At 33.7% G+C, this 23,918-nt stretch overlaps 1 protein-coding gene and 1 long non-coding RNA gene across 6 annotated transcripts in view; both read left to right on the top strand.

Moving 5' to 3' along the window:
* The window catches only part of twin (CCR4-NOT transcription complex subunit 6-like twin), a 474,198-nt gene that overhangs the window by 67,776 nt on the left and 382,504 nt on the right, over window positions 1-23,918 (top strand). The gene's annotated exons all lie outside the window — the stretch shown is intronic.
* Window positions 14,839-18,083, top strand: LOC143192022 (uncharacterized). Its single transcript, XR_013004691.1, has 3 exons — window positions 14,839-16,562; window positions 16,620-17,065; window positions 17,108-18,083. It is a non-coding gene; the product is annotated as an uncharacterized LOC143192022 (long non-coding RNA).

Raw genomic sequence — 23,918 nt, 5'->3', positions numbered from 1 at the left:
TTGCTGTTGTTTTAAGAACTACTTTATAGATGAAATTTATAACGGAATGGATGAATGGAATTTTAGGCCTATGTATCTTACGTATAGAGCGCTAAGAGCTAACAAAAAAAGCCAATGAGAATCTGAAAAATATGTTTGCTAAATATCTCACCATCCATCTTGACGGTAGATTAAATTGGAAACATCATATTAGACAAAAAGCAAGACGCATTAGAACCAATAAGACAACTATACTGGTTAGTCGGAAGACACTGTAGGAATGTTCGTCGGGTCGGTCGGTCGGTCGAAACGTGTGGCTGCCGCTGCGGTTATCTATCAGAACACTCACTACTATCTTTGGAAGGAATTTGCACGGGAACTAAAAACACTGATTGAATCAAAGTTGTTTATTCTAACTTACGATTGATACATGTGGTCGATGGGAGAATGGACAGGATATTAGGTTAAGGTGAAGGAAGTACGGTAGCGCTGTGGAAGTGGTACTGTTACAGGGGGACGGTGATAAGAAAAAAGAGCGAGACGTCGACGTGATGGTCTTTTATACCCTGGAACTGCATGGTACCAATCCACCGGCGTTGCCAACCTTTGTAGTTGTTGATGGTGAATTGGTGGTGGCCTAAAGGGTCGTGGCGGTCGCCACATAACTCCCCTCCTAGTGGAACAGCCGTGGAACGTACCTATATGTGGTGCAAGTTCCGGAATGCACCCGCAATCACGCAAACAAACGCCCGGGGACTGCTGATGAGATGGGGATCCCAACCTGAGCGAGGAGTTTTACGGGATCAGCTGCCATAGGAGCTGTAGCAGGACGTCGTTCGTCTTGAGGCGTTTAGCTTTGTTTGAGGGTACCTGTAAATGTGTTACGTGTCCCGTTTCGTGATGCGAGGGTGCTCATGTGTTGCTGGTATACATGATGGGCTTCTGTGGTTTTCGTCCATCAGGCTAGTCTCGTGGGATGTCGTCGACCACGTGTTGTTGATGAGTTCTGTTCCTCGTGCTATCCTTCCATGCACGTGTCAAGCACCTGTCGAGTGGCTTATGTTGAGTCGATTTACCTGTTAGGCACTTTGATCACGTCGGGGTCACCAATTGTAGGAATGTTCGTCGGGTCGGTCGGTCGGTCGAAACGTGTGGCTGCCGCTGCGGTTATTTATCAGAACACTCACTACTATCTTTGGAAGGAATTTGCACGGGAACTAAAAACACTGATTGAATCAAAGTTGTTTATTCTAACTTACGATTGATACATGTGGTCGATGGGAGAATGGACAGGATATTAGGTTAAGGTGAAGGAAGTACGGTAGCGCTGTGGAAGTGGTACTGTTACAGGGGGACGGTGATAAGAAAAAAGAGCGAGACGTCGACGTGATGGTCTTTTATACCCTGGAACTGCATGGTACCAATCCACCGGCGTTGCCAACCGTTGTAGTTGTTGATGTTGAATTGGTGGTGGCCTAAAGGGTCGTGGCGGTCGCCACAACACTCTCAACTTGATCTAAAATCAAAGAGGTTGATCTATAATACAATTATAAAGCCAATTTGGACCTATGGGGTGCAAATATGGGGTTGCACTAAAAATTCAAATCAACTAGTCATACAGCGCTGTTAAAACAAGGTTCTTCGATTGATTACCAATACCTATCGCTATGTAACCAATGAAGAACTGCACGATGACCTGGAAATCAAATGGATTTGCGAAGTTGTGCAGAATTTCGCCTTGAAACACGAAAGAGGATTACTAAATCATACTAACGTGGAAGCAATACAACTGCTGGAAAGCGCGCAGGATGTCAGGAGATTGAAACGAACAAAACCATACGAACTTATATAAAGTGTATACCTTTAATGTAAACTATAGCTATAAGTTATTATAATTTTATAATTGAGGAGTACATATTGATGTTTTTATCTCGCACTAGTCTTGCTTGTGAATTAATCCAAGTACAAATGAAATGTAGTAATATATTAATTTATAATTAAGATTGTACTAAGCATGTCTAATAAAGATGTTATCAAAAAAAAATCACATGGGTAACACAAAAAATTAGAAGCTCAGAATTTAATTTAAATGAAAAATATTTATGGCAATACGTCTACTTTTATTTTTTTGAATGAATACTAGAGAAAGATATGTCTAATTTCCCCTGATATATATTTCTTACCGTATGTTTTTGAAATTTGAAGTAATTAGTTTTTTATCTTTTATTGTTTGAAACCGTCAGGCTCCCGATTCAATCTTTCTGGGAAATTTTCTGTTTCTGTGACACGCATTTTAGTAGCGTCTTGAAACATGTCACATCGCGATCCTCCTACGAACTAGTGTTTAGCTTGTTCTTAGCGCTATACGTACGCCCTTACCCGACGTTCCCTCGCCTTTTATATCAACCGGCTACATCTGCAATAAAACAGACTCACTAAAATTCGCATCGTCGTTAAATTTTATCGTCCCGTCTCGCTCTCAATTGGACCGATCGGTCGTTCCCATAATAAAACTAACTAATAAAGTTCCTTTCTCGCTGTGGTCGGTTAGATCTCGTTTTTTCTTCTTCTTGCCCATCCGCGCGGATTTTATTCTGGCGCTGCGATAGTGGTACATTGCCGAGCAACCGGTGCAACTCCAACCAACAGCACAATAAAACAGCCTTAAGATGCTTATTAACGTTTGTGACAAGAATATTTAATACGTTCGGATAAAGTACTTAATAAGATGATTGTTTATAACGTGCCCGAGCCCGTTTCGCTGAAATAAGACGATCAAGATAAATGGACCTAGGAAACGTGCCCACATTATTAAATTGTCTCGGTTACATTCATAATTCCGACCGTATTTAGGCGCAACTTAACAATTAGCGGAGTTTATTAGGCGCGAGACGTCAGCGGCAATTAATATGAATAATGGCGCGGGTTCGAACACGGAAACCGTGGATTAGTCGGCCGAGTTTTGTATTTTATGCAGGTTTGATGATTCAGTTTCATGATTTCATGTATTAGGTGTGCGACACACTTTACTAACACTCGAACGAACAACGATTTGTCAGTGTTTTAATACTATTCTATTCCACGATGATACAGAATTTGCGTTTTAGAAATAAAAAGAATAACAGTTTACTTTAAAATTAACATATTTACTAAGATTTTACTTTAAAACTAGTTGTGGATTCGCCACATTGCGATGCAGCCATACATAGCTCATGTACCGGGTGTATCGGTAATTTCTTTCCGGGATTTTCTCTAAAGGAAACTTTATTTGCAATGAATAGTGAAAATGTATTTATTCAAAGTATTGGCCATTTGATTCTACATATTCTGCCATCTTCCAAGCAATTTATGAAGGCATTTCCAAAAGAATAGTTTCTCCTCAGCAAGCTGCTCGGCAAGCGCGTGCCCCATCCATGCAAAAAGGTGGTGGTTGGATAGAACCAGGTCTCGCTTGGAGAGTACGACAGGTTGCTATATGAGACGGGAAGGTTGTCATGCTTCAAAATCACTCTATCATGTCTTTGGGCATACTGTGGAAGTTTTTCGGCCAATACACCTTTTAAATTAATTATTTGTTATCGGTAGGGATCAGCATTAACAGTTCATAGCATACAGATATATGAGTATGGTCTGATCACTATTTTTTTCGCTTAGGACTTTCCAAATAAATACACTTTTTACCATCCGTTACTATTCGATGAAAAGATGACTTGCTTTCATACCTTTGAAGTAGCATTTCACTGGCAATTTTCTAATTGACTGTAATTCAACCATCTTTTCGATTTTTCCCATCGTTTCGAATCATTCACACGCCATGTTGAACAGTGAAATCACTAGATTTGAATGGTCGAAACCACGTTTCACATGGTCTTATCATTTCCTTTGCGAAGTTTCGGCAACCGATGACTTTCAATGATTTTTTCTTTTGATGAATGTAATGATGAAGTAATGCGTGTCGCAAATACACGTTCTGGGCACCACCAACCTTGTTATTCTGATAGAACGTAACTTGTGTATATTTGTACTTAATGTCAACAGCTTATCCTTACAGTTAGAGAAATTCTATTATAAAAACCGAAAAGTAATTGAAAGTTGAATATATGTCTTTACGTCGGAATAAGAATTAGGAACCAAAAGTAAAGTTTGAGTATTTGAGTATTAACGTGATTCGCATTACGTCGATTAAAGACCTTGTATTATCTGAACATAGTCATTGAATACTAGTCAGATCCAGAAAAGAGAATTTTTTTGAGAATTTCTAGGAAAGTAGCTCTAGAGTTATTGTTCAACCAATTTGTCCAAGTTCACAAACTTTAAATGTTCTCATATTTATGAAGGCTGCGAAGGTCGATTATAATCAAGATCTCCTCTTGCTTGGTGACCAGCATAAAGTAATTTATGTTCAATGCTTCCAGACTTATTTTCGAAATTTCCATTAATATTTTTGTTAGCTTTTTTAGTGTTTATGAACTCGCCGTCTGATCTAGGCAGGATTCTATTATGTACATGTTTATTTTCAACAAATGTTGTAACTATGTATCGGGTACACTTGTAATCAACTTCATGTTGAAGCCTCAATGATAAGGCTTCAGTTCTAAATATATTTCATTTCGTCAAAGTGTGAAAACAATTTACAGTACGTTGAAAATACCTGAATATCGAAAATCATGTCTCCAAGCTAATGCTCTGTATTTGGTGGGATCTGCTCGGTGTGGCATACTGTGAACTGCTAAATTCTAATGAAACCATCAATGGGGATTGCTGTCGACTACATTAATCTTTACATTTTTTTTCTATCTCTGTTATTTAATATATCGTTAGAGAACGTTGCCTGAAAGAATAACATAAACAATAGTTATTGCGATAATTTGACAAGGATCAAAGACCGTATAATTTGTCGAAAACCATCGCGTTTTTCCATTTTGCTTAACCCGATAGGTACTTATTCGTCATGGTGCCGCTTACGTCTCAAAATTGCGGGATGATATATAATATATTTGAATTGTTTTCTCCGGGCCCACCCGGCGAAAAGCCGTATAATAACTGGAATTAATTTCGTAAATTGTGGTTCTGTCGACGCAGAGGCATATCGAACCTGTCTGGTGTTCACAATTGGAGGAAAACGCGTGAGAAAATAATAAGCCTCCCGTCCTGAAGATCGTTATCTTCGTTGCGTGAAGAGAAGTAGAGCGTGAAAGGGCTTCGTCTGACGTTCGTCGCTTGCAGCGAAACCTTTGTGGTGCCCTGTTCGTTCGTATTAAATAACGAGTTGCCGAAATAGTCTTTTTTCCATGGGCTTTCTTGAAATTTTAATTGACGACTATGATGCACGAACTACCAAAATTACTAAACGAATATTTGGTAAGAACACGAGTGGCATTCCATCAGAATTAATGGTTAAATGTCAATAAAAACAAAAGAAAAATTCGAATGATCCAAGATCATCAACAGACAAGACGTATGACTTTGTTTTAGGGATATCGGAGAAAAATATCGATATTTCGATATATCAAAAAAATATATATATCAAATATCTCAAAACAAAATTTCGATACGTCTTTGAAAAATTCTAGGTTTTCGTATCGAACTTTTTTCGCTCCAGTCCTACTTTTTGACGCAACATTCATTTGATGACCAGGGAGGAGAAATCCCAAAACGAAGGACTTTCAAACCCCTCAGGTTTTTAATATTGATGTTTTATTTTTCAGTTATTCTAACTATCGTCACTTCTTTGAAAAAAATATCCGCCCAAGATTTATCGTTTTTTTGTCGGTATCGCTAGTATCTTTATATAGAAGTTTAAGACTTTACTAAAAATATCTAGAAGTTTATTATTGATTATTATTGTTTATATGACTTACTGTTAAGTTATAAGTGAAAAACAAGGAAAAATCTACATTATGTATATACTATATTGATTAGGTATCAGGTGCTCGCATGTACTTTGATCATCGACATGTATTAGCCAAAATGCTAAGCATCAATTGTTGAACTACCTAACTTAACTGTTAAATTTGATGGTTTTGTCATTATCCATGTAAAATAACAGTTTTGCATTTAGTGATATTGAGTTATTTAGTGTATACAGATGCTAATCGGGGAACGCTCTAAATTGCTTTTGCGAAATTAATGACGACATCATTGATGATGCTGTCAATGAAAATAATGATCTATAATCAATTTGTATTCGAGATTTATCGCTTGAACACTAAATTTATGTTCTTAAACAACCAGATTTAGCGCCATGTGATCACCACTTGTTTTAATCGAGGTACTATGGGTAGGACAGCACAAACAGTAACAAGTCAAAATAATGGAAAATATTTTTAGTATTATTTATTGTAGCAATTTTTTACAATAAATGCCCTTTTAAAGTGAAGAAATGATCATATCAGAAGGATTTGATATTAGTACATGCATATTATTTTTATGAAAACAGGATATTAGAAGTATATTTCTGTATACGAGACAGTATCTATTTTTTCTTGCATCTTGCTCTTTTTTGATTTTGATTTAGAAATCCGAAAACAAATTATAGTTCACTGGAAATTTTCTGATTTTAGACAACATATAAGGCTTTTTTATTTCTTAATTTTTTTATACTTTTGTATGTTCTGTGTTCTGTTTAATATAGATGATGTGTTGTGACACTAACAGGTCCATTGAAAAGTATGACACATAGATGCCGCTACTAGAATTTGAAGAAAAAGAAAGTGCTGCTTCACCAAGATCGTGTCACAAGTCAATATAAACGATGGCAAAAATCCATGACTTGGGCTTCGAATTGCTTTCTCATCCACCGATTCTCCAGATCCGGTATCCAACGACTATTTCCTATTCTCAGATCTCAAAAGAATGCTCGCTGGGAAGAAATTTTCGTCGAATGAAGAGGTGATCGCCGAACGATCATTCAACACGATGTTCTTCGTAATACTAATTCATCGTACTCCCATTTTATAGTACCACCATGATTAGAATATATAAAGTATCCGTTTAAATATCATTTTCTGTAGGATTTTTAATGATTAGCGAATGGCAGTTGTCTTTCAAATTTTAATTGACCATTATTGTGCGGTGAACCCGTCGAAACGGAAAGTACGGTGGCGGTACTTCGAGCGTTGAGAGAGAATACGCCTGAACTGTACCCTAATAGCTACTTGAATTTTGTGTTGTCTTCGTGGAATTAGATCTGTTACACTTTCTATTACTTTGGTGGTTTGTGGAAGTTTTTTGTCTGTGACACGCTTACTTTCGTCTGAGACAAGTACAGAATAATAGTTTTAAGTAGGTTTTGATGAGATTTGGTGCAGTTGTTACAATCCAATTTGTAACACTTACGAGTTGACCTATAAATGTGTCCATAAGTGATTTATTCTCTTTGTATCAACTCATTTAACATAGCAACAATAAAAATACTGTCAATTTATTAATATTAATTAAAAATTCCCTAGTTAATTGAAAAGTCCCTGGTCTACCATTGTAAAACATATTTTTTTAGCAAATTTAGTTTTTTTTTTATTCAACATAATTACCTTCAGGGGTCACCCATGGATTATAGCCACCCTCCAACTTTTCGATACCATTTTTGTAATACGATTTGTCCATTGCTTCAAATTAGGCCTCAGTTTCGGCGATCACCTCTTCATTCGACGAAATTTTTTTCCCAGCGAGCATTCTTTTGAGATCTGAGAACAGGAAATAGTCGCTGGGGGCCAGATCTGGAGAATACGGTGGACGAGGAAGCAATTCGAAGCCGAATTCATGGATTTTTGCCATCGTTTTCATTGACTTGTGACACGATGCATTGTCTTGGTGAAGCAGCACATTCTTTTTCTTCAAATGCGGCCGTTTTTCGTTAATTTCGTCCTTCGAACGGTTCAATAACGCTATGTAATAGTCACTGTTGATGATCTTTCCTTTTTCAATGAAAATTATTCCATGTGCATCTCAAAGTGCAGACGCCATAACTTTGCCAGCCGACTGTTGCGTTTTCCCACGCTTTGGAGCGGGTTTATCGTGTGCAGTCCACTCGGATGACTGTCTATTGGACTTCGGAGTGAAATAATGGTTCATCCATTATCACATATCGACGCAAAAACTCTGGTCTATTACGCTTCATCATATTCAAACACTGCTCCATCAACTCGTCGTTGTATTAGCTGCTGTTATAGCAAAGTCTTGCTATGCATATAATGTCCGTGAATATTCCATTCGGTGTCGATATAGATAGCTCTCCCGGACTAACCCAAGACTTTTTATTCTTAGGATTGTGGTTTTATATCTACTTTTCATCAAATGCGAAAATAAGGCTGATCAAATTTAACAATTACAATATTCAAAATATGATATTTAATTTGTTTTTCACTGAATTGTTAAAGTACCTTAAACATTTAATATTAATAATTAAAATTCATGTTCATAGATACAAAAAAATACTTTTTTGCTATCGATACAACATAAATGTGCCGTAATTCAAAAATTCCACCCCCAATATACTATAAAAGTATCAATAATATATATCCTAATGGATATAATCACGGTATAATAGACCACCACCGGAATAAGATTATAGTTTGCGATAATGGACTCTATATGTTATTCGAACGTTTTCTTTACTATATTTTTATATCAAATGGTATCAGGGATTAGTTGATAATTTTCATCAAATATATCTAAAACTATATTCAAAGGCCATTAGGATCTATAACACTTTTTAGTGTAATTTTTTTATTATATATGCACATATTTTTATTAGTTTCGAATGGAATTAAAAGTTATCACGTTATTTGAACAAAAAGCGACCAAGTGTCCTGTGCATTAACAAACATTGTACTTGGGAACGTCATATGGTCTGGCTGAGTATCACTTTCATCTTTATAAATATATTGAAAAAATTAGACTATTCTTGCATAGCCCAAAAGTGATATCGCTTTTCCAACAAATTTAAATGATGTCAGAAATCTGTAAGACATTTCATTACTCAGATACCGAATAGTCATTAATCAATTAAACATTAAAATTTAAATGTCGGAAAAGATCAGGCTGTCGAATGTAGCTAATATAATCCGAATGGTAAACGAAGAGAAAGAATGATCGTGCATGGACGGATTTATCGGGCAAACCGCAATTATAATCAATTGAAATGCAATTATTGTATAAAACGTCATCAAACAGAAAATACTTATGATTGTGTGCTGTTCGAAATGAAAGTAAGCAGAACGGCAGACAAAAAAGACAATCGTGCCGAAGCGATAGAAAGTATAACTGTTATTCCATGAGAATAATAAATAAATTTAAATACTATATTAGTTTCAGTCAGTTAACTTTTATTTGGTTCAATAACAACAAAAAAACTATACCGAACAATCATTTTCATTTAAATAACGTAAAGTACTGTTTGCAAAATAGGCCATAGAGAAATGAAAACGCTTGAAAAACTAGACGACCTGTATGATATTGCTAATCTGTATGAGAAAATTGTACTAATAGCTTCTTTTACGTAAGACGAAAATTGAAGACGTAAGTACATAGGAAGCAAATAAACGCGGAAAGATGGAATAAGTACAACACCAGTATTTATCAGGTATTCACCATCTTATAATTATAGAAATGAAGTGAAAGTAACAAAATTATACGTCTACTAGTATAGACAATTAAGACACTTTGTAAAAATTATTTAGAAACTTTTATTTTTATTTATACAGGTTACAGACAAAATAATATGAACACCATTCAATACAGTACATCTTGTCGCATATTAGCAACAATGTAAATAATGCAACGCGTATATTTTGCTCAGTTTACATGCCAAGTCTTGTAGTTTATATTTCGTTGTATTATACGCTTGGTTTTACGATGGGTAAAGCAAGCGATTGGTAAAATATATGACCTCTGGAGTTGTTGTTCAACAATTCACGAGTGATTATATGTATTCACGGTAATGATAGCATACATAAAACATGGGAAAGCATCATTGGTGAACAGGAATAGTGGGCGAGATACAGACAGAAATCAATGAACATTAAAATAGTTTGATGCCAACTCAAGCAACTCAACATTTATTTGATTAATACTGTTTTGATAAAAGCGGTACAGTGGGTGCTCCACAAAGGGCTGCGATTGTAAAACGACCTCTTGACATTTAGTCTTGGTTTGAGGAACATCAGAATATTATCAAACATCCTCCTTGGTGATTCATTTTACGAGCAAAGAGTGATTAGTAGATTTCTATCTCCATCGTTTAAGTAAATGTTAGGAGGTTTTGGTAACAAGAGTGGGACAATATTCTGTTGGAAACTATTCCTACTACAAATTATAAAATATATCATTATTTCCCTGTATTTGGAAAAAGGACCTAACCGTCCGTGTACCAAGTGTACCAAAAAACTTTCTACAAATTTGTTGGTGAATATTATGCACCGAATATTATCTCTACATTGTAACTATCACGTTTAAATAAAAATCAGGAGTAATTAAATATTTTTTTATCAGTTTCAATGATAAAATGTAAAAAACATTAAAACTTTTATATTCTCAAGAATAATATTTTTTACCTGCTGTACTAAGTTTAAATTATTTACGTAATTATCACAACTGTTTTTATTTGAGAATCAACAAAGCATAAACTATGAATCAACCAGTAATTAAATATAGTAATCACTAATATTAATTGTGATCACTGGGTTCCAATTTATTGTTGTCTTGGCAATAAAGATCAGTATCCTCCAAACATGTTGGAGTATGGCATTTTGTACATGTTTATTTAGTTTTTCTGTCCTTTATTCTAGGAAATTTTGAATATCTCTGCATCATGTTAGGTCTTTTTGCAGGAGAAAAGAAAGACCCAACTCGCGAATAAACTTTTCTCTAAGTTGTTTTGTTTTTCTCTATCCTGAATGATTGAATAATGCAAAAAATATTATTAGTGGCCAGCGTTTTGAATTTCTTGAGACATCATAAGTTTTGCTTAACTTGTCAACTACATCAACATCACTTTGGGTCTGATTATAAAATTTTATCACAGCTGGTTTATGTTTACTTGCAGTTGCAGAATGAATTTATTTGTTATGATGTAATGACGACATCATATATATCACTTTACGTGGCTTTGGAACGTGAGATAATATAGTTACATCCTTTTTAAATCCAAACATTGATGTATTTGGTTCACGGCTTGTCTTGAAAGCTGACGGAATACAAGTGTTTTTTTACATGCTAATTGTAAAGTACCCACTACCGTAAGCTTGTGATTCTATAATAAATTTTTTGTAGTTTCGTAACTAGTAAAAAAGTTCTCCTTAGTAAAATTTCCAGATGGTTCCGATACACATTATACTGATCGATCTACAATATTATAGGGCGAAGTGACTATTTTTGGGCGATTCCCTTAATATATTTCCATATTTGGCGTGTAAAACATCTTGATATCTAGCAAAGCATGAATTGTAATATTGTGTTTTGCCGATTTTGATGGAATGTACTGGCGGAACGCAAATTGTCCTCCAAAAGCAACTAGTCATTCATCGATTGTAAGATTTTCATATGGAATATAAGCATCTTGAGTATTTGAATCTTGAATATTTCAACCTTTCTTTGGCTGTCTCTGATTGTTGATTATCACTGGTAGTTTGCAAACGTATTTTCTAGTTAGTGCAATTCACAATTTCGCCAGTTATATCATCCGAAATAAATAAACTAAAACATTAAACAGGAACAGGAAACAGTCGCTGAGGACCAGATCTGGATAATACGGTGGGTGAGGTAGCAATTCGAAGCCCAATTCATGAATTTTTGCTATCGTTTTCACTGACTTGTGACACGGTGCATTGTCTTGGTGAAGCAGCACTTTCTTTTTCTTAAATTCGGCCATTTTCCGGCGATTTTGGCCGTCAAACGGTCCAATAATGCTATGTAATAGTCGCTGTTGATCCTTTTTCAAGGTAGTCGATGAAAATTATTCCAAGCGCATCCCAAAATACAGACGCCATTACCTTGCCAGCCGACTGTTGCATTTTCCCACGATTTGGAGCGGGTTCATCGTATGTAGTCCACTCGGATGACTGTCGATTGGACTTCTAACAACTTCTTCTGGTAACAACGTCTAAACTTAACATACCTATCTTTGAAGGTTGATTTTCCTAGGACAGTGTCCGGAAACTCTGCATCAAGCCAAGTTTTTGCTTCAACTGTATTTTTTTTCCCTTTAAAAAGCAATATTTTATCAATACCCGAAATTCCTTTTTCTCCATTTTTTTCACAATAACAAAAGTTGCTTCACTCAAAATGCTATAATTCACAAACTAATGATCTAACAGCGATAAAATTTATATACGCATGTTTTGAGGGTTAGGGCTAACTGAAAAAACATATGGATTTAATTCTATTAGCGTCATCTATGTGTCAGGCCAGGGACTTTCAATTAACTTGTTAATATTTTCAGCTCTGCTAGAAATATTGTTTCCGTATGGGTTTTCTTTGACATTTTGTTGCTCCATCTTTATGTATATAATATGAAGTGTTTGTTTCACAGAGCAGTATTATCATAAGTTGCTCAAAGTGTTTAATGTGAAGAATGTTATTTTAAGAACTTTCTTAAGTACTTTAATATAAAGAAATCCGGATATTTTATTATTAAATTCATCTACCTTTTCAGCACAGCCACGACCACAAACGCAATCAACAATCTAATCTAAAAAAACAGCATTATCGTCAGCAAATCGTATAAACATTTCCGATACCCCATCAAGGTACATTGTTGCGAATGTCGGAAGAAATTAACCACAAGATTACCCGGATGATCGATATATAAAAGGCGCATTAGCCACAATAAAGGATGTATTTTTCGTTTTTCCTCAACTTATAACGACCGCGCGATCATATCACTTCGCGCGTTGATAAAAGATCGATCTATGAAATTTTACGGTATTCTTAGCAACGGGCCGGGTTCCATTGTGCCAGTCTTTTCTCCGGCATGAAGAATGAACTGGAAACAATGTCCGAGAGTCGCCTTGATTAATCGATAGTTGGGTTTGACAACGTAGCTGTAAATTTACCAGATATCTACATTATCTTCGAGCAGAGGACTAATCAGATCCTATTGCGTTCCGTTAGTGGCTCTTTTTTCTTGGCGTCGAGGTTTACGCGAACGATCATTTTGCACGTGTCTGGGATTGTTACTTAGTATCGCTTAGATCTTTGCACATTGGGTGCGAAATACTTTCGAATTAAGTTGTTATTACAAGTGGTTGCTATACTGTTGTTGTTAATTTTTCTTATTTTTTATGCTTATTTAATGAGAAAGGCATTGTATTATCACAAACTCCGTTAGTTTGTTTATTTCTTGTGCTGCAATATCAAATCTTTTGGCGAAATCTATCGAAAACCTTTAGAAACGTAGGGTCATGTTGCTTCGTTAATACGTATTGCTGATTTTTAGTTTGAATGATATAAAAGTGCTGATCTTATTGTCAATGATAAAGAGAAGCCTGGGACACCAAAAAGGACAGTTTGAAGACAGTGAATTACAAACCTTATTCAAAGAAAATCGAGTTCAAACTCTCAATGAGCTTTCGGAGCTTAGCAGTTGATGAATCAATTGTTTTCAGATGTTTACATTGGATGAAAAGGCTCCAGAAAGAAGAAAAAACTACTTGAATTTTGTAAAAATGCCATTTCGAACCATTTCAACATCGCGGTTTCATTTCTTATCGTCAGGAAAAAAAGAAGAATTTTTTTAGCGTATTGAGATTGGCGATGAAAAATAGATTAATAGACACTTGATCTCGATTTATAGCTAAAATGTGTAGTTGTGCATATAGTGAGATAAGCAAGATGTAGTGTATTATGAGCGATTTTGAAAGACCATTCTATTATATTCTAACATATTTAATGTTCCTTATAACTATATTGGTTTTACACAAAATAAAGGTTTTCAGGAAAAAAGCAAAAAGCTTTCTATTTTAAGATCCACATTCATACCAAAACGTTGGCCAGTATCATGTGACGTCAGGTAAATACGTTGGTAAATAATGAAATTAACTCAGCAAACATAATATATTGTCGATCAAATTTGAGCTTAGGCTTAATTTTTTTGTTTGTTGTAATCATAGTACTGTCTGTGTATATGAGTAATTAATAACTTTTTGTTCCAGTTACCAAATAATATAGAAATTTATATTTACTTGATTTATTATCACTTGTTTGATATACTACTTGTTTGTTTGATGTACAGAACTATCATAACATCTTGACTTACAACTTAACAACCAACAGGTTGTGGAGAGAAGTGAATGGACTCTATGAATATTTAAAAAAATATATTAACGTATTTTACTAGTCGTTGCCAAGTAACTTACGATTTTTCTGTAGAGTGACTTAATACTTAATATTTATCTAGGGAGAACCATTGACCTTTACTGTCATTCATAAAATAAAAGTTAGTAACACTTTTTAGTGATTTTTACCATTTAACACACTTCACTACACAGTTACACAAGATCACACGCCTTGCTTCCCTTGAACATGCGCCCTACTCCGCTTTCAGTGTTATAGAAGGGCACAGCACAGCGGTGTTAACATGGAAGTGGAGTCTTCCCTCATGTCTTGACAGCACCCGAAGGTCTCGGTGTAAGTAATAGTTTCTGTAGTATATGGATGCACCCACCTATTTTTCAGAACTTTATCTTCTTGCAAAACATCCCTATAACTAAGGTCCATATATGTTTTAATATTTGCTTGTAGAGCAACGACTTGTTATGTACGGATAGTTTAGATTTTCTTCCAAATAAGCAACACATGTTTTCTATTTTAATTCGAGTTCTGTTGCTTTCTTTTTGCTCCTTCCAATGAAGTTTTGCCTCAAGAGTACTTAGCATAGTGACTGTATTTTTATTTATTCTTATATTAACGGTTTGATTGCAGGTGTATGAAAAATGTACTCTCATTGATTTCTATTCCCCATGTTTAGGTCCACTTATTTATATTATTATTTGCGTTTTGCAGTTTTATGTTTATTCCTCACTATTTTCTCCAATTGCAAGCAAGTGTTGTCGTAGTAACATTGTCTATTTGTGGTATATTACACGCATATAGCTGGTAATGAACAGGACCCATGACACTGCCTTGCGAACACACCTGTTTTAATTTTTGAATTATTAAGTAAACGTCTTCTTATTTTTTAAGCTTTTTCTATGATGTTATTGATGGAAACTAATTATTAGAATACATGTATAAGATTATAAATATTGACATTATAAATATTGGTTATTTTTATAAATGATATGTAAGGATATAAAAAATATAATGAAATGTTAGCATCGACAGTAGAATCGTACCGTTAACATATAAAAACCAAAATGTATTTAATTTCTTCGATCAATGACTTTCAATGAATATGTGACATAATTGGAAATTTCGAATAGCATTCTACTGTATAGAAATAGAAACTATATCCTTTTTTCGTCTTTTTATAGTTATTTAGATCCGTAAAAAATAAAACGGGTATCGAAAAAGACTAGCATTCCAAATGAATAAGGAGAATGCAGAGTAACAGTGAGATCGTGGAAAAAATTATTAGATCATCAACAATTGTTTATGCGAACGATATTCGTATGCTTTATCGGGTTATTTTTATTAATAGCTCGTGTGATGTATGCCAGTAAATTGTTACGCTTGCGGCATTACAATAGCAAATAAATTAAGCTTATTTCTGTCATAATCATTATGGTAAAATTATCTAAAGGATTTTCATGCGCGGTACGACTCGCGCTTCTACTATGTAATGGTGAAATTTTAGAAAACCGCTCTATTGTTTAAGAAACAATGAATTTTTATTGTGGTCGGTCAAGCACGATGAGTGAAAGTGTCCAAAGCTTTATTTGAACTTTCTCGTGACCTGGTAACAGCGCCAGAAGAAGCGCCGGTTCGTTTCCTTAAAACCATCACCGCGACCCAGTTTGTAAAATGTAAATTTTGCGACTGTTATCGGCCGTTTTATTGTTGCGTTTGTTTTTGCTCTTTTGTTTGTTTTGCACTGGGATCTTCCTTATGAGGTCAGTTTTTATACGAGGGTTGTCTTTTCTATTTCGGGATAGTAGTAATAATTAAATAATACAATCCAAACAATGCTTCATAACTTAGGTGTCATTAAATAATTAGTCTTTGTTAACATTGGAACAGGACACAGCCTTAAAAGAGTTAAACCATTGTAATCGTGTCAATAGTTTTAGTAAAAATAATAGAAAAATTGTAGTCTTAATATATGAACGTTACTGCTATAGATACTAAATTGCTAACTAAGATAACTAAGTTTGTGCGGTTTGATTAGGTTTAATTTTGTGATTTTTCGAGCATTATCCTTTAGTTGTATCGCTTCAACATTGCTGTGGTTTATTAATTTTTGTAATGTTTTTAGGCGAAATCTTGGATAACTTTGTAGATCCATAGTTAGCAAGAACCTTGTTTTGACAGGATTTGAGTTACTAGTCGGTTTGATGTCTTTGTGAAATCCATATTTAATTCCACAAGTCCAAATAGGCTTTAAAATTTACTGACAAATCAATATCTTTGTTAAGATCTAAGTTGGAGTTATTTGATTTTGAGTCTGATCTGCTCTGCTTTTTGTCCAACGTAATGTAAAAAAGCTAATTTATTTGATGTTCTTTAATATAATACGGATAATCTTAATATAATTAATTTTTGGTAAACAAGGCTTGGTAGAAATACTGTTCGAACAGATGAATGACTGACACATTGTAAACAGTAAACCTTAAATAATTTGAATGATGAATATATGAATTTGAATTTGAATGAAAAAAAACTGGAGTTCTCACATTTCTTAGGCAACTTATTTGAAGAGATTTATAGCGTCGTAATTAGTTGTCGATTTATTTCTTAAAGCCTTAATACATTGATATAGTCTCGTTCTAACCCTACGAGGTTTTATTAAATGTTAACTACCAAAGCAGTGAGCATTTTCCCGTCAGTATCTTATTTTTTAATGGTATTCCAGATACACATTAATAATTATTATTGTTTTTAATTTTTTATTAATTCTTGGAAAACTAATGCATTTTATAAAAATTTTCTTGTAAAACCTTTGCATATACAAAATAATACATATGCAACGCAGTTGCGGTTGTTTATTGGTCTTTCCGTTTTATTAGGTCAGATGACTAACTCTGTCTCTAACTTAACATCATTTGTACTTAACTTCACGGTGTATCTACTTTCTTCTATTTCCCGTAGTTTTAACACATAGACGTACGTATTTATTATACTATCAATGCGTTATTGTTGTAAGTTTTTCTACTTAAGCGCTTGGATCACAGGCAAGAAGACTAGTGCGGGTACTTATTATAAAGATTGTTTTTAATGAAAATCAATACCTAATTAACATAAACCGTAACTTAGTTCGAAGCTTTTGCTTTTTTTGAAATATATAAATCTTGATTTATAAAAAATGCTCATCAGTATCAAAATAACTATTTTTAAATAATTTTCCTTATATCCTTTCTTTGGATTATTATTTTGGAAATGAAAAATTGGAAAATTATTTTTTCCTTACTAAAATTTTTAAGGAGTTAATGTTCTATATTGTGTTTGTGTTTACTATTAATGTTTGTAGTGTGAAATATAATTATTATATATTAACAACTTATTAAATTTGTAACCCTTATAGCTGACTTCTTAATATTTAACAGTATGGTGTTTCAAGATTTGCAAAAGGAACAAGAATTTGTTACGAAATAATGGAAACATACTAATAATTAACAAACAAAGGGAATAGCAACAAACCATTTTTTAGTAACTAGTAATCTTAGAAGACTTTCGTTCTTACCTAGCCTGGTTATTATATTAGGCGTAAAATCCAAAAAGAAAGTATAACATGCGATAAGAGTCAAATTCTGTGTGGATAGATAATTTACCCCAAAAATAGTTTTTCTAGGGGGAACTATATCAAGCTGTTTGAGTTCTATACTTGAGTTTATGGCGACAAAACGTCCGAAATAGTTTTGAAAATGAGAATGGAAGTAGAGGACAGAAGTCTCCGTTCAGGACGGAACCTAAGCGACGCTTATTTATTGAGTCCTCAGAAGACCAACGGGATTGAGCTGTGTGTGAAAAAAAGGCAGATGAAGTAGCCAATTTGGTAAAAACACGTTCCATTCGTGTAATCGTTCACTGTAATCAAGAAGACAGAGGGAATGATATGACGTGGGTCGTCATTATACTTTCGTTTAACGAACCATTGAAGAGACAGGAGAAATGAATCTGTAAGGATTGGTTTTTAATATCACTGGTTGCAAAAATAATATCCAGCCTTGCAGCACAATTCTATTTAGGAAAAAAGCGTTATTTAAAGTTCACGTTATTAATTAAAATCTTTATAGCATTTTTTTTTTGTAATTTATTTTTGATTCAAGCGGCGGTAATATATGGATGTTGTTCATTCTATTTTAATGGCGCGTCTCACTAAAATCAGACCTGTTTATTAATCATTTATCATTCCCGGAAAGATCCATTGTGTTTTAAATTTTGAAATGTGACAGAAGTCGAGCCAGAGAAGGAAGCGTTGTAATCTAAAAATGGATGTGCATATTTTTCCTTCAAAATATCGTCATTTGTGGGTTTTCATCTCGATTTAGAGGTATTTATATGGATTTCATGTTGTGTTTTGCGACGAGTTTGTTGACCTATATATTAAATTTCTAGATTCAAAAATCGAGTGGGTATCTAGGACTGACATATGAGTCAGATGCAGTGGCCATTCTGATTTTCAGGTTGAATCGAATATGTAAATAAGTAGTAACATCCTATGTATTTTGCTATAAATGTTTTATTAGAAACAAGTCATCTGTAAATATAGTCATCAGAGTTATGTTTTCAGGCTAATAATAAATGCGGTTGCGGTAATGAAGTGAATGGTTAAATAGTGTATATTATTATTTATCATTTTTTATTGCATCTTATATTAGTGCAATTTTAATTTACAAATTAATTTATTACTATTGTTCTGATGTACTTGCATTAATATACAAGCAAGGCGAGTACGGGATTAATGAATCAGTATTATATTAAATTAAACTACTTAAAGTAAAGTAGATAATATCACTTATACTCGAATGTCACTATAAAAGTTGTAGTTTGGTTTGTCAGTTATGAGTAATTTTAGTTCTATTTGGTTTCGAGCTCATTTTATAAGTTCTTCGTTAGTCGCGTAGCAGAAAGTATTGGTTATTTACCCAAGAACTTTGTTTTGGTTGCATTTGATTACAATACATTATTAAAACAATCTCTTTTATTTTAAGACAAGCTGGAGGTATCTTCCGACTAACCAGTAGGGTTCTTTGATTTTGATCCGCTCTGATGTTATTTATAAAATAAAATATTCTTAACCATCTGGGATGCTTAGGAGGTTTACATAAATAAAGACCTATTTCAAACTATACTTTTATTTTGCGAGTTGTCTATTTTAATAACTAGCCGATTAGATATTCTATATAATAATATAGATAACATTTAATTGAAAAATGGAATCATGATCTGATAAGAATGAGCTTTTATGAGCTGGGTTCATTTATAGGTGTTTAATCTTATGCTATGGGTCGTATTAGATCTGAAAGACTATGGTTTAGATCGAATGTATCAAACTACTCTTGCTATTGAACTAAATCTAAATGTATTTGTGTTTCACTATCATACTCGTATCTTTTCCACAACAACATTTATTTTCCTCGCTTCTATTTTCTTTTTTTTTTTAACTAGCGACCCGCCCCGGCTTCGCACGGGTGCAATGCTGATACTAAATTAAAAACACTACAGAAAAAATATGAACGTTGTATATAAAAACATAGCGGCCCGCTCCGACTTTGCACGGGCATAAAATATATATGCCTATGTCACTCAATGAAAACATGATTAAAATCGATCCAGTATTTTTGGTTCATTCATTACTGCCCTTGGCCTGCACGCATTAAATTTGGAGTAAAACAATTCCTCTTCCCCTATACTTACTATGAAGATTTCCTGCTATCTTTGGAATATCTAAATTCATACAATTTTTATTACATTACACATTTTTAAACGCAAATTTTAAATTTGTAATATCTCCGAAAATATTTGTTTAATTTACATGCTGTAAGGAACCATATTGATCTATATTAATTGCACACTGTATTTAAGGTACTTAATTCGATAAGGATTAATGCCGTATTGCTTAAAATAGCTTCGTAAATAAGCCATTTTCTCACGTAAAAAGTAAACAATAAAAATGGTTAATGTGGGTTATCCCTAAAAGATAAACATATACCATCGCGGACTTTTTTGTAGACCTTTTTATGGTGTACAATACTGTAGTACATTAATTTGATTTAACTCGTAGGGTTAGGCAGCATTCTTGCTAATTGCTAAATAAGCCAAAAAAATATGTTAATTTACGACATCACGTTAGAAACCTCTAAAATTAGCAATGTTGCCTTAGTATATTATGCATGTATTATACATATAAACCTTCCTCTTGAATCACTCTATCTATTGAAAAAAACCGCATCAAAATCCGTTGCGTAGTTTTAAAGATTTAAGCGCACATAGGGATATAGGGACAGAAAAGGCGACTTTGTTTTATACTATGTAGTGATAGTGATGAATAATATATTAATATATATATTCAGATAAAAATATATATATCACGTTCTTACGTAATTCGTTCCCCTTGTTGTGTATCGAAAATAATGGCGTTTCCTATACGTTTCATTAAATTATTGGTGGAATCTTTAATAGACTTCATTAGGTACACGACGATGCTTCTTAAGGTGTTTCTTAACAGTTTTCGTACTTTCACCTTGTTTCTATAATTGTAGGATGGTCTGTCTGGTAAGTACTGGTTCGGTACTAATTTCATCTTTCCGCGTTTATTTTCTTCCTATGTACTTACACATTTTCGAATTTCTTCTTATGTGAAAAGAATTGCCCGCGCAGCTTTCTGGTGTTGTTCGGCAGCTGCATATCGTCCGAGTTTATTTTTGTTGCATTATGGTGTGAATATTAGGTGAAATAATAGAGATGAAAAATAATGTATACTTTCAAACGATAGTTTTTAGTCTGCAAAGAATGATTTTTGACAACCTTCTAAAGGTAAATCATTTTAAAATAAACGAATTGGTTGGGATTTCTTTGCTGGATTTTAACCTAGAAAGAAAAAGATGAGATGAAAATTGAATGATGAATAATTGCATGGAGAAATATATCGTCTTTTGAGGAGTCTTTGTAGTAACTATCCCAGTGATTGGCAAGCAAGTTAAGCAATTTTGTAATGCATAAAAATTGTTATGATATGTTGATAATTTCAAGATTTTATACACCTGCAGTTCATCGAACTGTGTATGATTGGTTTTTTTCTTCGGTTAGATGGTTTGTTTTCGAGTAGTGCTCCAACAGTTTTGTTATGTTTCACCCATTGGCCAGGTTATGAGTTTTCATAAGATTCGATCAATAAATTGATTAATTGGTGGTTAGTAATTAAATAATTATTAATAACTTAAATAATTAGAAACATTGTTTTGTTTTCTTCTGTTAATTGATTTTCTTTTTGCTATAAAAGTTTTCTTTTAGTTGACGCATTCTAGGTTAAAGTTGTTAATAGTCATAAGTAGTCATAAGTGATAAAAACAAATTTTAAGCTGTTAAACATATGACTAATTCGTCAGTTTTCGACTTCTTATTCAACTATTATATATTTCGTCAGATTACAGTTTATTCTGGCTTTGATTGGAACATTAGCTGTCATGTATAATATGTTTTTTTTAATGGTGTGAACAAATCGTGTTTATAGCTAAATGTGCATGCATTGTCTGATTCATCTAATGGTCCCATTAATGGCCGAGGATGCGGCAACATCACTAAAAGTAAGTTGATCGATTCACACCTGCCTTGATAAACCACAACCGAAAGTTGAAAAAATCATAGCACGAGTTAATTCCATTTTGTCAATGCAACAAGATTTCTAAGTCACTGTAAACCACACAAATTGTACTAAATGACAAAATTTTCTGAAGAAGGTTGTGTTTATACAGGTCAGACTTCTAATTGGAAACGTCAGATGAAGCCTAACAACAGTTAGTATTGGCAAGGCTTAAAATATAAATGGTAACCTTTGTAATCACGGTTGTAACACTTGTATTTGCAGTTTGTTTGTTACTTTGATATTATAAGATGGGCTTTACGGATATATTAATTTTATTCCATGCCTTGCTGAATAAAGGTTAATTGGAAATTTGAATCGTGTTGCTTTTGGGGCGGAAGATATTTATTTCTTGCTAAATAATTTCTAGCGACATGGTTTATTACCGTGGCAGTGTAAATTTCATTGATGGTATCAGTTTTGCGGGAATTGATACATTGTGATAGGTAAATGATATTATGCTATAATAAATTCTGTTTATGTATCCTTAACCGTTTTAAATAAAAGCCATTTATTTTATATCAGTATCAGTTTCTTAGGAAATGTTATTCATGTTAGGAAGTGTCCTAGATGCATATGTTAATATTTCGTCTTAGTTTATATATAGATGTTTATCCGGATATAAACTATGATTTTATGGATTTTGGAGTTGTATTGTTATAGTGGATCGAGTTTTTATTATAAAGTACATAACTATGATTTTGCTATAGCATTCGAAGTGGTGATTTGGTTTCTGATGTTTGTAATATCTATGTCTTTCTTTTTTATTCTTTCATGCTGTTCGTTTTTGTTTTTTTTTTTTCATTTTTTGTTCTGTTTTTATGTTTTTTGAGCTGGCTATATATCTAATAAAGCATGATATTCGTTGTTCTGTAACTTTTTATAAGGATTTAATATGCCTCAGGAACACAATTCTTTAAATCAAACAGGTATACTAATTAATGTCATACACACAATTTTGAGTGGTTTATCTTCAGTCGGTGTAAACAATAAGTTTATTTTTGAATTTCTATTCCCTTCCGAAATATCGCTGGATAGGGGAAACGAATGGATTTAGTGCTAAGGATGTAAGACAAATAATAATGAAATACATTAACATTAACATTAACTGGTAGAATCTTGCGGGACTATCATAAAAGTGATTCAAGTTAACAACGTTAAGTTAACATGAAGTCTATATTTAATGACATGTTTTGGAGAAATGGACTTCTTAAACCAGGGAAGAAATGAAAAGACATCTCCTCCTATCGTCCTATAAATCTATTACCTGTGATATCTAATGTTTTTCAGAAACTACACACAAGTGAATCAAAATAATCATAGAAGAAAGAAATATGATTCCAGAGCAAATTGATGAAGAAAATAAATAAAACTTAATTGATAAGAAATGTTGCTTGGTTGCATTTCTACATATATCTCAAGCTTTTAATAAGGCGTGGCACAACGGACTGCAACTTAGGCTGAAAGGGTTTCTGCCTAAGTTTCGCACTTCCAGCTGCTGAATTACATCCGATACAGTGAACTACATCCGATATATTCAGTTGTTTCTCAGGGCTGTGCACTTGGTCCATTATTATACCTCTTGTATACCGTAGCAAGATATGCTGACGATAAAACGATTTTATTATCTCGCGAGGATCCAACATCAGGCAACTTCATCTCAACGAAACTCATTTTATGTTGAAAATATGACGTATCAAGTCAAACGAGAGAAAATCTACTACCGTGACGTTCATCTTGCATAGGGGGACTTATCATCCCCCAGTAAATATTCATTAACTATGATGAAATAAATGTCCGCGATGTCAGTGAAGTGCTTGTACTAAAAAGTGTACAACCATCCGACTTGATTAATACACACGTAGAACTGCTTTTATAATAGTATATGATGGTAATAATTAAGTTCTAGTTGATAACTTTGTACAGGAGATCACGTACGTTGGTGACGAGATCTTCTATCTAAGTCATCATATAATGTTTT

Source organism: Rhynchophorus ferrugineus, unplaced genomic scaffold (assembly GCF_030347505.1).
Source record: "Rhynchophorus ferrugineus isolate W39M unplaced genomic scaffold, kcgeb_rfMv2 rfM2, whole genome shotgun sequence".
Lineage (NCBI taxonomy): Eukaryota > Metazoa > Arthropoda > Insecta > Coleoptera > Curculionidae > Rhynchophorus > Rhynchophorus ferrugineus.
The sequence above is the reverse complement of the archived record's forward strand: the minus strand, read 5'-3'. Positions and strand labels throughout refer to the sequence as shown.